This window comes from Panthera tigris, chromosome B3, assembly GCF_018350195.1.
Source record: "Panthera tigris isolate Pti1 chromosome B3, P.tigris_Pti1_mat1.1, whole genome shotgun sequence".
Classification (NCBI taxonomy): domain Eukaryota; kingdom Metazoa; phylum Chordata; class Mammalia; order Carnivora; family Felidae; genus Panthera; species Panthera tigris.
Genome location: NC_056665.1, coordinates 46,679,102 through 46,695,319, shown reverse-complemented (window position 1 = coordinate 46,695,319; position 16,218 = coordinate 46,679,102). Strand labels below are relative to the sequence as shown.

Here is a 16,218-nt window from a genome sequence, read left to right as displayed (position 1 = left end):
GATCTCTTTGTCTTTGTCTTGATCTCAGTTCAGGTCTTGAGCTCATGGTCATGAGCTCAAGCCCAGAGCTGGACTCCACAATGGACATGAAGCCTACATAAAAAAAAAAAAAAAAAAAAGGTGGGCCAAAGATAGTAACAGACACCTCATTAAAGGGGATAGACAGATGGCATATAAGCATATGAAAAGATGCTTCACATCATATGTTACTAGGGAAAAGATATGCCACCTGAGGAAGCTAAGCAGTTAACAGTAAATAGTACTGTACATGCTTCCCATCATGCTATCTGCTTATCTTGGGACTGTTTGAAGGGAAGTTCTGAACACGCATCAATCCCCTCTCCACTCCTCCCCATTCTCCGGGGATGCTCTCCCAAATTTTCTGCTGCTTTTTTCCATTTTTTTTTTTAAGATTTTATTTTTAAGTAATCTCTACATCTAATGCGGGGCTCGAACTCACAACTCCAAGATCAAGAGTCATATGCTCTACCAAGTGAGCCAGCCAGCTGTCCCCTGTCCACTACTTTTCTTTCTCTCTCTCTTTTCTTTTCCTTTTTGTTTTCTTTTTTTTTTTTTTTTTTTTTTTTTTGTGCACCACTTCTCAATTTTAGCTTTGGACTTTACTCTGGTTAACAATAGATAAAACTGTACTATTTCATTCTATTCCTTTTGGAGAAATATAGGAATGAAGTTGATATTTAAGACATTAAGAAAATGCATTCAACTTCGGGAAAAAATAAACATTCTGAAGGAAAAAAAAGAGGAGGCCCTGGTGTGATGTTAAATGTAAAAATAAACTAGACACACAGAAAAACAACATAATTAAGAGCTAAATATTAGATTTGCTTTTTGGCAAACTCTAGCAAAATGAACTCCTTTAGGAAATCTAAGAAACACACGCACACAATACAATATTAGAAAGGGAACAACCAACCTGAGCAATATAAACTAATTTCTTAAATGATATATTAATAAGTATAAATATCTCCATGAAATTATTTTTCAAAAAAAAATAGCATTAACTTAAAGTAGAAATCCTGAAAAAACTAACAATTGTGGAAGTAACTGAGGATGTTAAAGACCCATACAAGGAGTTCACTGTTGAATACTTCCAGACTGCTCCTCCAGACATTATACAATTGATAGTTCCTGTGTTGTGTAAAACCTTCCAGAGTATAGAAATATGAGGAACTGCCTGATTTCTAGGCCTTCATTCCAAACCTGATAAAGATAGTGAAAAGAATTAAAAATTGGAGACCAGTGAGGACAAAGAAAAAGACTAACCTCTTTTGAATTAACATAATAGCATATGGAATTTACTAACACGTTAAAATATGAATATACCACAATCTAGTTGAATTATCCCCCAAATATAAGAAGGTTCCACATAAGAAAATGTATTAATATAGCAGGTTAATTTAATGTTTTGACAGTTTATTTATTTATTTTGAGGGAGAGAGAGAGCATGAGCAGGGGAGGGGCAGAGAGAGACAAGAGAGGGATGCTAAGCACGGAGCCCAATGCGGGGCTGGATCCCACGACCGCAGGATCATGACCTGAGCTGAAATCAAGAGTCAGATGCTCAACTGACTGAGCTACCCAGATGCGCCTAGAGCAGGTTAATTTTTAAACATACCTCTCAACTGATTAAAATCAGAAGTTTAAATAGGGCTAGAAATCTATTTCCCTAAAATGGTGAAGGGTATCTATTCCAAAGACCTAATCAATATTATATTAGATATATGGAAAATGTCTTTGAAAAATATTAAATAAATTTTACTTCCCTTTTGAATCGCAGTCCCGACAGGCTTCCATCTCTCAAACCAGCAGGCAGATATTTGATTTCTATGGCTGGGTGCAGAAATGTTTTGAAGTCTTTTTTTCCCTTTCCTTTTGGAAACTAGCCTGGATGAATGTTCCCCAAGCTTTCCCACAGAACAACTGGGCCTTGAAGCTGATGCTCTTTAGCAGGAGGCTTTGGTGGTGGAGGGGGGGGTCGGTTTTGGGGCAAAGATCTGACAGAGAGGAAGTAAAAGCCTACCATTCCCAACTCAAGAGTGTGGAAGGAAGAGGGAAGTGGGAAGAGGGGAGACAGTTTGAAAGAGTGCAAGGTAAGAGATACCTGCTCCAACCTCTCCTCCTTGGGAGCCTTTGATGACTGGGATAAGTAAGCAGGATCTGTTAACATGAGTGAACATCAAGGACTCTTGTGTAGACCTCTGGGGGCAGCTACACAAGGCCGGTGGTGCCTTCATCAACATAAAGGAGGGTACCCTGGCCTAGCATCATTCCAGAGCAGGGAGGGTCTCTCTTCCAGGCTCCTTCCTTAGGGAAGGATCTGAAAGGAAGGGAGTGGAATTGGAAAGCCAGGAATCCTGCTAGGGACTCCTTGTGGGGAGGAGCCTGGTGACTGCAGCTGAGCTGAAAGCCCAGCTGAAAGAGGCACATGGTGGAATTCAGAGGGTCTGTAAGTTCAGAGACTGAGGGCTGTTGGGTCACCAGGCTCTGACCGAGCCACCAAAGAGATCAGCCACAGCCCTCACCTGCCAATGCCTGCAAAGGTTGGCAGTCACCAGGCAGACGAGGGGCACCTCGGGAGAGATTAGTGAGGATCTGAAGATACCACACACATCGGAGGACTTCTCTTTCACTGGCATGAGACATAGGCAGCTGCCTACAAGATCGGTGATGGTATGGTCCGGTGGGTTAACAGTGTATCTCATTAGTGCAGTGATGCAAATCATAGCATAGGTGGAAGCATGTCCTCAGGTTTATGATCTGAATATTTATCTTGCTATCATTGATTGGTTAGAGAGCTAAACTTCAAAATAAAAGGCTGAAGATAGAATATTTGATCACTGGAAGGACACCAACTTTAAGTTTTGGAAACATGAAATAAATTGGAGAGGAAACAATTGAAAACCCCCACAGGCAGTCTAAGAGCTTCTGCCTAATAACATAAAAGTGAAAGTGGAGCTTTAGGGGCCCCTGAGTGGTCCAGTCAGTTAAGCATCCAACTTTGGCTCAGGTCATGATCTCACAATTGGTGAGTTCGAGTCCCTGGAGCCTGCTTCCGATTCTGTGTCTCCCTCTCTCTGTCCCTCCCCAGCTTGTTCTCTCTCTCTCTCTCTCTCTCTCTCTCAAAAATAAATAATAAAAAAAAAAGTGGAACTTTAAAAAGTAGTCTTAAGCGTGTAATACATACATGATCCTTCCTTGACAAAATAAAGTTTGTCTTTAACATTTGCAACGTTCATAACATTGTGACTAGCGGTAAGATATTATTTATTCCCATTAAAATAAAAGATGCTTGTGTCTGCTTGCTTTTATTATTATTTGACATTGCTTTTAAATTGTGGGTAACACAATAAAACGTGAAATTAAAAGATGTAATGATTAGAAATGAAAAGATAAAACCATTGTTATTTGCAAATGGTATGATACTCCTCAAAAACCCAAGAGAATCAGTTGAAAATCCTTTAGAGTGATGGCTCTCAGATTTATCTGCAAATTGGAATCACACTGGCAAATGCCAAAAACTCCTGGTGTTCAAGCCTCACCACAGAGTCTGGGATTTAACTGGTTGGGGATGGGCTTAGGCTTTGGAAATTTAAAGATCAGCAGGTGATTCTTTTTTTTCCCCCCTAATGTGCAAACAAGTTTGGTAATGGCTGCTTTATAATTAATAAGCGCATCCAGTAAATTGGTTGCAATGAAGAGAAGTATACAAAAAACTAGTAGCTTTCTGATCCTAGAAATAATCAGACAATAGCACAGAAAAAGGGATCCCATTTATAATAGCAACAAACATGTAGGATGCCTGATAATCGTTTTAGCAAGAAAAGTATGCTATTTCTGCAAAGTAAATTATAGCATTTTATTGGGAGACATAAAAGCAGTCTTGAATGAATGGAGAGACGTAGTGTGCTCTCAGATTATAGATAGAACGAAGTTTCTAGGATTATTAAGGGGAGAGGGGTTAATACATACAATCCTAAGAGAGTTTAAATTTGGATAAACCAACTTTTTAAAAGTTTTTAAAAAATTTAAAAATAACAATGGACAAAATTTGCCTTCCTAGGTGTTGAAGTGCGTCTATATATGGTGCAATTCTGGTCTAAGAATAAGAAGATTCATAGAACAGAATAAATAGTTCAGAAAAAGACCCTGGAATATTTGGGAGTTTATATATGCTAAAGACAACAGTGGAGAAAGGAAGTACAATTCAAGAGTGGTACCTTAAAAATTGATGAACTATTTGAAAAATTTGTTAAATGTTGAATTTTCACTCTAACTCAAATGCTTAATAAACTAAAGAGTTGAATAAAAAATAAAGTAAAAAAGAACAGAAGAAAATATAGGTAACTTTTGAAATATGGTGGGAGAAAAAAGTTAAGCCAAAAGGTAATAGGGAAAAAAAACTCATCCAAAAAATCAGAAATAATTTATTACATAAAACTTCAAAAATCAATATGTAGAAAGAAATAAAACTAAAAGGCAAACAAACTGGAAGAAAACTGTTGCAACAAATGATAAGGGATTAATATCCTTAATTCGTAAAGTGTTCTCAAAAGAAAAAATTGAAGTCGCAAAATGAAAATGATCAAAAGACATAAACAAACAACACTCTTAAAAAATATACAAATCATGAAGATATTTTCAGCCTCACTAACAACCAAGAAATATCAATTTAAACAATAAGACACCATTTTTAATTTATTAAACTGGCAACACCAGGAAAAAAAATGTACTCACCACAGGTTTTGTGGGACAGCCAGACAAACCCTAAAGAGACTGTAGATTGATTCTTATCTTTCTGGAAAGCAAATTGGCAATATATACCCAGAATCTTAAAATGTTTTTTTTTCCCTCTGACACATAATTCTACTTGTAAGACTCTATCTTTTGCAAATAGGAAAGGATTTTCTTCAGAGGAATAGTCTGCAAGGCATTATTAGTAACAGTAAAAAACTGTGATCAGCCTAAATTTCCTGCACCAGAGAAACAACCATGATACATCCCTATAGTGTAATAGCACCCAACATATACATTATTTTCGCAATCAGAGAAAAATGCTTTCTAACACATATATCAACACATATATCAAACTTAAGTTTTACAGTTAGTGGATTTCACTCTTACTTTTGCATTATCTTCAATACAAATACTTTTTTTTACAAGTGTTTGTTTTATAATCAGAAATAAGAAGAAAAGGACAAAAATAAAAAGGACCAGTGACGACTATTGTAGAAAACTCATATTTATCAAAGCATCAGAATCAATAGATAAATAGGAAAAGGACAAAATAATTTACATAAAAGGAAGTTAGCCCTGTACATATACAATATTGTTCATTTTTTACTTCTCTGGTAATAAATGCAAATTAAGCCAAGTTAAGGCATGAGTTCATGAGTGAGGTTAAATTAAAAGCATAAAATAATTTCCAATGATGAACAGGTTTGAGTGAAATTAATTCCACCCTTAAAAGCATGGGGCAGTGTCAATTAACTCAATGGGTCTGTAAAAGCAATTTGGTTCCACGCATCAAGAACAGCAGTAATGTTCATATCTTTTGAAAACTCAACTTCCTTATTGGGATATACTACTAAGGAAATTATTCGAAATGAAAAACAAAGATAAAGCTATCCACATCCATCTTACTTAAACTATTAAGGTAGAATATAAAGAACAAGATACATCATGGCATATCAACCCAACAGACTGTTGAAATGCTATGAAAATAAAGAAAAATGTATTTTTACTATCCTTTAGTGGAGAATAATGCACAAGGAAAACCTGTATGCAGACTGACTGTGACATTTAAAAATAGGCAGGAAAAAATAGTCAGAAACTAGGAAGGACAACAAGAGTGTCTTAAGGTGGTAAAATCATAAGTAAACGTTTTTTATAATTTAATTGAATCTCAACATGACCTTGTTTTTTGACAATGCACAAAAATCAGAGGGGAAAAGTATTAGGGGGTGGATGAAGGGACAAACAATATTTGTACACTAATTACCTGTACATTTAAACATCAATGGTGACAGGGACCTACTTGAATATACACTTATAAAGTAGGCATTACCCTCATTTCCTTAAATGAGTAACACAGCAGCCTTAAGAGGCAAATAACTTGTTTGAAATTACAAACTCTGGAATGAAGATTTAATCGCCCTTCTGACTCTACTGTGCCACCTGACTTTTAATGTGTAGACTCTACTGACAATTAACTTCTATTTGTTCAGACCTCTTTGGGTATGGTGAAAATTATGGACCATCTTCCTCAGAAAAACTCACATGCACACACACGAATTTGCATATTCAACACCTTCTAAGGATAGGGTCATCAAACACCATGGCTTATGGTTATTCTGGCAAAATTGTTAAGAATATCACCTTTTATTCTCAAAATTGTTCTGGTTTGGGTTACAAATTATATATAGTTATTTTTAATTATAGGCCATAATTATATTCCTTCCTTTTTTTTTTCCTTTCCCCAATCTCACTGGTTTGTCCTTAATGTCACCACTGGTGTAACCTCTTCAAGTAAACCAACCAAAATAGGGAGTTTTCTCCACCTACACCGTGTGGGCAGGGAATTGGGACCTCTGTGACTAACCATCTACCATTAAGTCACATTTCATTTTGTACCATGTAAGTAGCCTTTGCCTGGGGAAGTTGAAAGTAGAGGTCTGAAAAAAATTGGACAGTAGGCATTGAGTAGGTTTTGACTGGGTAAGAGGAAGAACCGGGCATATACACAGCCTCTGATCAGGACTCACCAGCTGCCCACAGTTGACACCCTGAATACCTGGGAGGGGGTTAGGAGATGATGAGTTCTAGATAGTTCAGGGTGAGCAATATGGTGCTGGGACAAGGTCAGCCGCCAGAAGATAACATTTTTGCAGATATTCCAGTCATGCTCCATGGCCACACTTGGTCTGCCTTTAAAGTGGCCTCTTTAAGATAAAGATATTTACACAAACACTGAAGCTGGGGCCACAGTCCACTGAAGTGGGAAGGGGTCTGTAGCATCACACAGAGAGAGCTGGTTCCCAGAGAGCCAGCACCGAGCATGCTCAGGCTTGCTGGGTGGGAGGCAGACAGGCCCAACACGTCCCCTCAGCAAGGAGTCCCTCAGGACGTGTGGCCGCTGAGATTCCCACAAAGAAATAAGGCAGATAAGCATCATGTTCCCCACAACTCTCTTCTCAGATGCAGGGATATGCTAAATACCAGCATCAGCGGCAGAGAAAAAGGGCTTCAGGAGACCTGTTGGACCAGACCAATACCATTTGTCCACATCAGACAAAGCTGGAGAAACAGATTAGATACTGGCTCCGGAGGAATTGCGCTGGTTGCGGGGAAGCTGGCCTCAGAAAGATGCTGCTGAGAAGGCCTAGTCCTCAGAGCCCAAAGGAAATTGGTGGAAATCATGAAGGCTATTACTGAGAAGCATTGTCCACAGTGAGGGTGGAGGAGATCGTAATGGACAAGAATGTGGCGAGGAAAGGCTCCTACTTCTCTCTGACTCAATTTGTCCAAAGCAAGGGTTCTTAACCTGGGGACCTTGGACTCAGAAGAAAAAAAAATTCTTATTTTCCTTAACTTCTCTTAAAAGTTATCTTTTTATTGAGAAGTTGACAGTAAGGACTTTCTCAGAGAAAAAAAAATGTTATCCTTTTCTTTCATTATGAATATGAACAACCAGCCACAGAGGTGGGAGCAGTACCTGTGACACCAATTGACATCATACATATTCTCATACCACATTCCAGTTGTAAATATTTCTTAATATCATTTATGTTCATTAATTTTTGAAGATTACAGTAGTTATTAGGTCTGCCACTAGGTCTTGCTTATTTGTGCATTAGGAAAGCACATACATACAGAGATATAGATATAGATATATGACACACGATATGTATCTCTATATAATACTATATCACAAATATGGTTTTTTGTATTATTTTAATAGTTGTATTTCAATATAATGGATTTCCTTTGTCATGCTATGTATTTTATGTATTTAAGAATGTTATTCTGAGATGGAGTCTACGGGCTTCACCATGCTGCCAAAGAGGTTCATGGCATAAAACAATAGAAACCCCTGGAAAGCAAAATCAGCTACTTAGTTTTCATTATAGGTTGCTCTTGTAGCAACCTATTTCTGTTGTGAATTGGTAAATAATTGTGGAAAATATAACTGAGCCGTTTCCTGTTAGGCAGTTTTCAATAGATGCCTCCAGAGAACCCACTTGGCAATATTCTATCTTCATTTAGTTATTCTTGTTTTGGGAACTCCTTTCCTTGCTGCAATGTGAATTCTTCTACTTTTCAACATATGGCTCATGTTTCATATCTGGGCAATGGCTGTAGGTCTTGTAGGCCCAAGAAATATGACCCTCCCACTTCCACCATGGGCTTGATCAACACCTTAGATTTTGGGGTGATTTTTCCCCAGTCTGCTCCCTCTACACCACCTCTCCAGAGGAAATGGATACTGCATGAGCACTGCTTATATTTTGGAAATGGTTGCTCAAGATTATAAGCAAATACACTAGAATCAGACTTTCAGAGTTATAAAGAATATGGAGGGAATAAGGAGACATAGATGGTACCATCAATGGAAATAATAATGGATGGCATGTTGAAGGCTATTGTATAGAAATTCTTATTTAACTCTCTATATAGAGTGGCTGACATATTATCTTCTGATTTAATTTATAGAACAATCCTCTATGGCAGATATTTTTTTAATGTAGTCACATTTATTAGCCTTTGACTTTATAGTGTTTTCTTTTGTATCTTGTTCTTTTTTAATTTATTTAAATTCAAGTTAGTTAACATACAGTATAGTCTTGGCTTCAGGAATAGAACCCAATGATTCATCTTTTACAAATGACGCCCAGTGCTCACCCAAAAAGTGCCCTCCTTAATGCCCATCACCCATCTAGCCCATCCTCCTACCCACCTCCCCTCCATCAACCCTCAGTTTGTTCTCTGTATTTGAGTCTCTTATGGTTTGCCTCCCTCTCTTTCTTTATCTTATTTTTCCTTCCCTTCCCCTATTTTCATCTGTTGAGTTTCTCAAATTCCACATATGAGTGAAATCATAAGATATCTGTTTTCTCTGAGTTATTTCACTTAGCATAATACCCTCTAGTTCCATCCACGTTGTTGCAAATGGCAAAATTTCATTCTTTTTCATCACTGAGTAGTATTCCAGTGTGTGTGTGTGTGTGTGTGTGTGTGTGTGTGTGTGTGTGTGTGTGTACCATACCACATCTTCTTTATCCATTCATCAGTCAATGGACAATTGGGCTCTTTCCATAATTTGGCTATTGTTGGTAGCATTTAAGGCAGATATTAATGTACACATTGTTTCTAGTAAGGAAACTGAGGCACAAAGAAGTTAAGTAAGGACATTCAGCTAAATGGCAAAGCCAAAGTCTGAATCCATGCCATTTTCACACCTCATGCCCTTAACCATTATGCTAATTTGCCTTTGTAGGAGGCAAATTCTTTCTATATATAGAAAGGCAAATTCTTTCTATATATAGAAAACCCTAAAGACCACCAAAAAACTACTAGAATTGATAAAATCAATAAAGATGCAGGATATAAAATCAATGTACAGAAATCTGTTACATGTCTATACACTAATAATGAAGCAGCAGAAAGAGAAATTAAGAAAACAATCCCATTTACAATCGCACCAAAAAGAATAAAATATCTAGGAATAAACTTAACCAAAGAGGTAAAGGATCTGTAGCCAGAAACCTATAAAACTTTGATGAAAGAAATTGAAGATGATTCAAAGAAATGGAAAGACATTCCATGCTCATGGATTAGGAGAACAAATATCGTTAAAATATCTATACTAACCAGGGGCGTCCGGGTGGCTCAGTTGGTTGAGCATCCAACTCTTGATTTCTGCTCAGGCTGTGATCCCAGAGTCATAGGATCAAGCCCTTGCATCAGGCTTTGTCCTGAGTGTGGAGCCTGCTTAAGATTCTCTCTCTCTCTCTCTCTCTCTCTCTCTCTCTCTCTCTCTCTCTCCCTCTCTGTCCCTCTCCCTCACTTGTTCACTCTCTGTCTCAAATAATTTTTAAAAATGTCTATACTCAACCAAAGCAATCTACACATTTAATTCAATCCCTATCAAGATACTAACAGCATTTTTTACAGAGCTAGAACAAGCACCTAAAATGTGTATGAAACCACAAAAGACTCCGAAGAGCCAAAGCAATCCTGAAAAAGAAAAACAAAACTGGAGGCATCACCATTCTGGACTTCAAGTTATATAACAAAGTCATAGTAATCAAAACACTATGGTACTGGCACAAAAACAGACACATAGATCAATGGAACAGAATAGAAAACCCAGAAATAAACCCACAATTATATGGTCAATTAATCTTCAACAAAGCAGGAAAGAATATCTAGTGGGAAAAAGAATCTCTTCAACAAACGGTGGTGGGAAAACTGGACAGCCACATGCAGAAGAATGATCCTGGACCACTTTCTTACACCATACACAAAAATAAACTCAAAATGGGTGAAAGACCTAAGTGTGAGACCTGAAACCATAAAAATCCTAGAAGAGAGCACAGGCAGTAATGTCTCTGACATCAACTGTAGCAACATTTTTCTAGATAAGTGTCCTGAGGCAAGGGAAATAAAAGCAAAAATAAACTATTGGGACTGCATCAAAGTAAAAAGCTTCTGCACAGTGAAGGAAACAATCAAAAAAACTAACAGGCTACCTACAGAATGGTAGAAGATATTTGCAAGAGACATATCTGATAAAGGGTTAAATTTTGGACTCCTTCCAAATCTCTAAAATGCATAAAGCAATGTAGAAATGAAAGATATTGTCTATGTGATATTAAGGTTAAAAAGATTACTAAAAGTAAGAGCTGAAAACCCAAACTTAATAGAATTATAATGTGATTATTATCCAACTCAAAAGACTTCCCTACAGGTGGACCTTAAATGCTGAACCCTCCGCTCAAATAAACTTGGCAAAGGAAAGGAGAGTCTTAGGGATAGAAATTAGATTAAGATCAAAGTTAGAAGTATCTTTTATCTTAAGGAGCTTCCAAAAAAATAGATAGATCTCTTAACATAATGCAGGTCTCACCAGTTCAACAAAAAGTAACGATTACATTTACCTCCTTCCCACTCCACCTTCAGGCAAACATCTGCTGAATAAAACAGTAGTTTAGAACATTCCTGTTCCATTAAAGATCACACTTACCAAACAAATTTAATCCAATTGCAGGGCATATAAACATGATTCAATTTAAAATAGATGAAGATTTTGTCGTTTCAAAGAGCGGAATCTTTGTTGTTTCTTCCCAAATCTATGGTGATATTAAAATTTGAGAAAATGTGTATGGTGGGTCAGCTGTCACATGTGGTTTGGAATTAACTTTTCCAGAGGTTTTTAAAATTGGTTGGGTTGTTTTTCTCTGGGCCTGGACTATGCTACAGAGATGAGGCCCGGTGCCCATCTGCATCTCTTTCCCCAAGACCTTGACTTGCATTTGGTTGATTCTCAGCATGTGTATGTCTTAATTGAACTGTGACAGGTGGATATGAACAGTCCATGCGTGAAGGTCCCTGTAGCAGTATACCCCACATTGGGCATCAAATAGAAATAACCTCACTGAGTGTGCCAATACCCCCTCTTTCCATTCTGTTTCCCCTCCCTTTGCTTCAGGGCAAGTGCATTCTGGAGCTCCCTGCGGTGCACACTGGAAGGAATAAGCCCGTGAAACAATTTGCATTTGGCCTTCATCCAGGGTCCAGAGTCAAGATTATAGTGAGAAGCTAGGGCTGCCTAGAGCATGACACGTTTTAAAAAAAATACCCCAGTGGGTCTTTTATGTTTGGACTTAATAAGTTAAAAATGAAAGATGAAATGAGAATGTATAAAGTCATGTGACTCAAAGTGTACAATTTACTCATTAGTCACTTAAGCATCAGGTAGAGCAGTGAATACAGGCCTGATTACAGCGTGATTCTGGTGTTTCTTTGGCCTACTCCTGTTGGGGTATTGCTGGAAATGTATCAAGGAGCAACGGGGAGGATGTTTTTCCTCATTCTGTCTCCAACTTCTTTCTTGGTTGCTGATCTGTACCCAGCCTTGGGTTGCATGTCACTTGCCCCTAGTATCAGAGTTACTTAATTATAGAGAAGTTATGACCTCGGCCTTCACACCCAGGGTCCTCCTCACCTGGATTTCCTTCCATGGCTCTGACTCAGAGGTATGTGTGTTCAAAGTGCAGGTTCAGGAGCCCAACTTCCCGAAATCTAGTATGTAGTTTAGATTTAATGTTTGTATAGGCAACCAATGAATTACACTTTGGGAAATACTGCTTTAGCTACGGCTATTTCTAATTGACAACTTTCAGTTTTCTCTACAATGACAAAATGTAAAGTCTCCTCTCCTCCCACATGTCTCCTGAGAAAAGTTCTTGCTGTAGCTGCTTTCACCTGGAAAATGCTTTTCCATGTCAATCAGCTTCTATTATAATCAGTGGGAAGAGTGGTAGAGGGTATGGGTCTGCATGGCAGCCAGACAAAATTCCACAGGGCTTCAGCATAAGAAACTTATTTCACACCATTCTGGAGGCTAGAAAGTCCAAGATGAAGGTGCCAGCTGATTTGGTTCCTGGGAAGAATTCTATTGGCAGCTTGCAGACATCTGCTTTCTTGGTATGTTTTCTCTGGTGTCTCTTATAAGGACACTAATCCTTTTGGGTCAGGTCTCCACCCTTATGACCCCATTTAACTTAACTACATCCCTTAAGCACATGGAGAGTTAGAGCTTCAACGTATGAATGGGGAGGAGGTGGGCAATTCAGTTTGTAACAAACAGTAGACCACTTTGAATCTGGGTGGAAGTAGAACTTTCATGTCTTGGAGTTACCTGAGAAAGGTTTCTCCTAAAAACAGATATTGTTGAAGGAACCTGAGAGTTGAAGGATAGCCACCAGTTGTGGCGGGGGTGGGGGGGCAGTAAATTGAGATAACCCTCTGGTCCCACCTTGTTTCTATGCACATGAGTTGTGGGCAGCAAAAGCAGCCTGGACCATGTGACTGCACTCTCAGCTCAGACACTTAGTGAGGGCCATTAAGGACAAGCAGTGCAAAGAGCTGTAGAGAAGCAAAGAGGAATCTGACCATCACTGCCCCCAAGAAAGCTCAACTGGCACCTATTAGGGGTAAGGGGATATATACCAAGTTGCTCTGCTATGTAACTTCATGGTTTCTCAATGCTATGAAGCAATACTTTCTGGAGGGATCAGGGACAGCTTTAGAAGATGAGGCATTTGAGTAGTTTTTTTTTAAATTTTTCTAATGTTTATTTTTGAGAGGGAGACAGAGCAAGAGTCGGGGAGGGACATAGAGAGAGGGAGACACAGAATCCAAAGCAGGCTCCAGGCTCCAAGCTGACAGCACAGAGCCCCACGCGTGGCTCCAACCCACAAACATGAGATCATGGCTTGAGCCGAAGTCGCATGCTTAATGGACTGAGCCAGCCAGGTGCCCTAGAAAATGACACATTTGAATAGTTTTGAAGAATAAGGTTTGGGTTTTGACAGGCAGAGATTGAGGAGTGGCATAGAGGAAAGGAAAAAGGAGGGTGGTTTCTAAAGAAGAGGTAAGTATGAGAGCAGAGGCCGAGGCTGGCTATTAAATTTGTGGGGTCCAGTGCAAAATGAAAACGCGGGACCTCTTATTGAAAAAAAAAACAGGGAAAAAAGAGCCACTGAAGATACCAAAATACAAAACTTCTTCCTTTCTTCCAGTTTCCCAACTTGTCATGGTGGGTTTTTTTTTGTTTGCTATTTAGTGTTGTTTTAAGTAAAAAAAAAAAAAAAAAAGAAATTACAGTTTTAATTTATTAGCATGGATTTTATGGTTCCTTTTTATATTGTGCAGTGCCAATTTAAAATGCCAATGTAAGAGTATTTTAATCCTCTGCCAGAAGTATCACAATTTTGGAATTTTTATTTCACGGTCTGCACATGCATGTGCATTTCTTCCCCGAAACAATGGAAACAAGGCACAAAACTGACTCAGCTGCTTTGATTTCACTCCTTGGCAAGCACATATTCTACAGACAACAGTCTGCATTCAGCTCTCCGATGAGTAAGGAGAGACTGGAAGGACCAGAAATTGTGGGCTCCTTTTCCGTCCATGTCCTCCTTCTCCACATGCTAGTACATGGAAGCAACAGGGACAAGAGAAGATATGAGAGGCTTCCTCAATCGTCTGTGCTCCTTAGAACACTATTGTCTTCTTTCCATGTTGAAAGCCAACTTCTCATTCAAACAAAAGGCATGGCCATCGGGGCTGCCAGCACACCCTCTTTCTCAGTCATAAAGGTAACACGCTTCTTCTACACTGGCTTTGGGTCTCTGTGAGGTTCCACTCCCCACTCGTTGAGAGGCCATCAGAATTTTGTGCTCAAGGGTGCATCACAACGACTCCGTGCAGATGGGTAGGAAATCAACAGCGGAGACACCCACGTTTGATATATCTCCTCGGCTCCTGTGCATGTTCCATTGACCCACTGGATTTCACTTAATAAACACAACTCAGAGGTAAAATATTTAAGAATTTAAACATGGCAACAGTAGGGGCATTAAAGCAAGTTGAAGTTCCTTCTGAGCATGGGGTCCTGTGTGATTGCATAGGTCACACACCCAGGAAGCTGGCCCTGGAAAAGGCATAGAAATAGAAAGGTTTCTGGCTTAGGGAAAGTTGATGAAGGATGTTTATCTTGAATGTAAAGCATAAGACACAAAAACTTAGAAAAATAATTTGGACCAGATCCAAGAGAGCCTTGAATGCCATAGCCCCAAGTCTGGGCTTCATTTAAATGCAGTGGTGGGGCTGGAGGTTTTGAATAAAAGACTGGCATTATCTGAAGAGGGCTTTAGGAGGAGGACAGCACCAGTTGATAAAGTACATCAGAGAGGGTAACATAGCTAAGTGGGAAGGAACCGGCTGTGAAGTCATTACAGCAGTGTAAACGAGGTCCAGAATTAGGGTCGTGGTCAGGAGTAAGGAGAGGGGTTCCAGACACAAAGAGTCACACTTTGAAATTCAATTTAGAACAGTCCTTTCTGCACTGCTTGTCTGGTTTTGTTTTCAAACTTAAAAGTTTATTTTAAAAATAAAACTTTCTTTTCCCTTTGGAATTCTGAAGTTTCACATGTCTATGAAAAAATTACTTGGGTTTTAGAAATTTACTTTGGAAGCTTAAGGCTGTCAATCAACTTATAAGCTATGCCCTGAGTACTTGCAACCCTCAATGCCGCTCCCCACCCCCCCACCTCCACTTCGCCCCCATAGAGCAGTGCTAGCAATGTCCCAGTGTCTCAATGTCGGGGGATATGTTAGAAAACCATTCCCCATGCAAGTAAGGTTTAAATGTTTCCCATCCTAAATAAATTTCTCTTGTCTATTTTGGACCATACGAAAATGATGTACTAAGAGTAACAGAAATATCTAAGTGAAAACATCCTTTTTGGGAATTAGAGGATTAAGCTCTACCTTCAACTAGTCTTATCAAACCTTTGGAGGTAAGCCTGTGAAAAGGGATTCCTGGAAGTCCACAGGGGCAAAGTTATGTCCTGGCGAGCTGTGTGTAGTTAGATGAAATTTAGCCTGGCTCTGATCGAACTCCCAGTTCTAGATTGGGTCAGGCCACATCTGTGTTTGTTTAATGTGTCAAAAGGCACATTTTACAAAGGAGGAGGTAGGCAGGGTTTTCTAGTTCACACCTTGTTAGGAATATTCCTTGACAATGAATGGGTATAAACACAGGTTGTGCGCAGTCATCAAATGCTTTGTTCGCTTTTGTCCTGTAGATTCAAAATGTTTGCTCAGGTCCATGTGCCAGATACTTTTCAAAATGAAAAGGATTTGTTGTTTTCGCAGAAGCACAATTTTGCCGTGGCTCTGAGAAGATGTTTCTAAATACTCCATCCACAACTTCAAACAAGGGCAACAGGCCTTGCAGGGCTCTAAAACACTTCTCACAGCAAATCCTTACTTTAAAGATACCATAAATGTCTCAGTCACCTTTGGTGTTCTGCGGTCCTTGGTTATATCGTGTCATTTCTTTTCTTTTGTGTTCAAGGATGATCCAAGTGGTTCTGAACCATCTGAAGCTTAGATAAGGCATGTTGATGC

The 16,218-nt window shown here is 39.0% G+C and overlaps 1 long non-coding RNA gene across 3 annotated transcripts in view; it reads right to left on the bottom strand.

Moving 5' to 3' along the window:
* The window catches only part of LOC122239464, a 75,543-nt gene that overhangs the window by 14,056 nt on the left and 45,269 nt on the right, over positions 1–16,218 (bottom strand). The window lies entirely within an intron of this gene.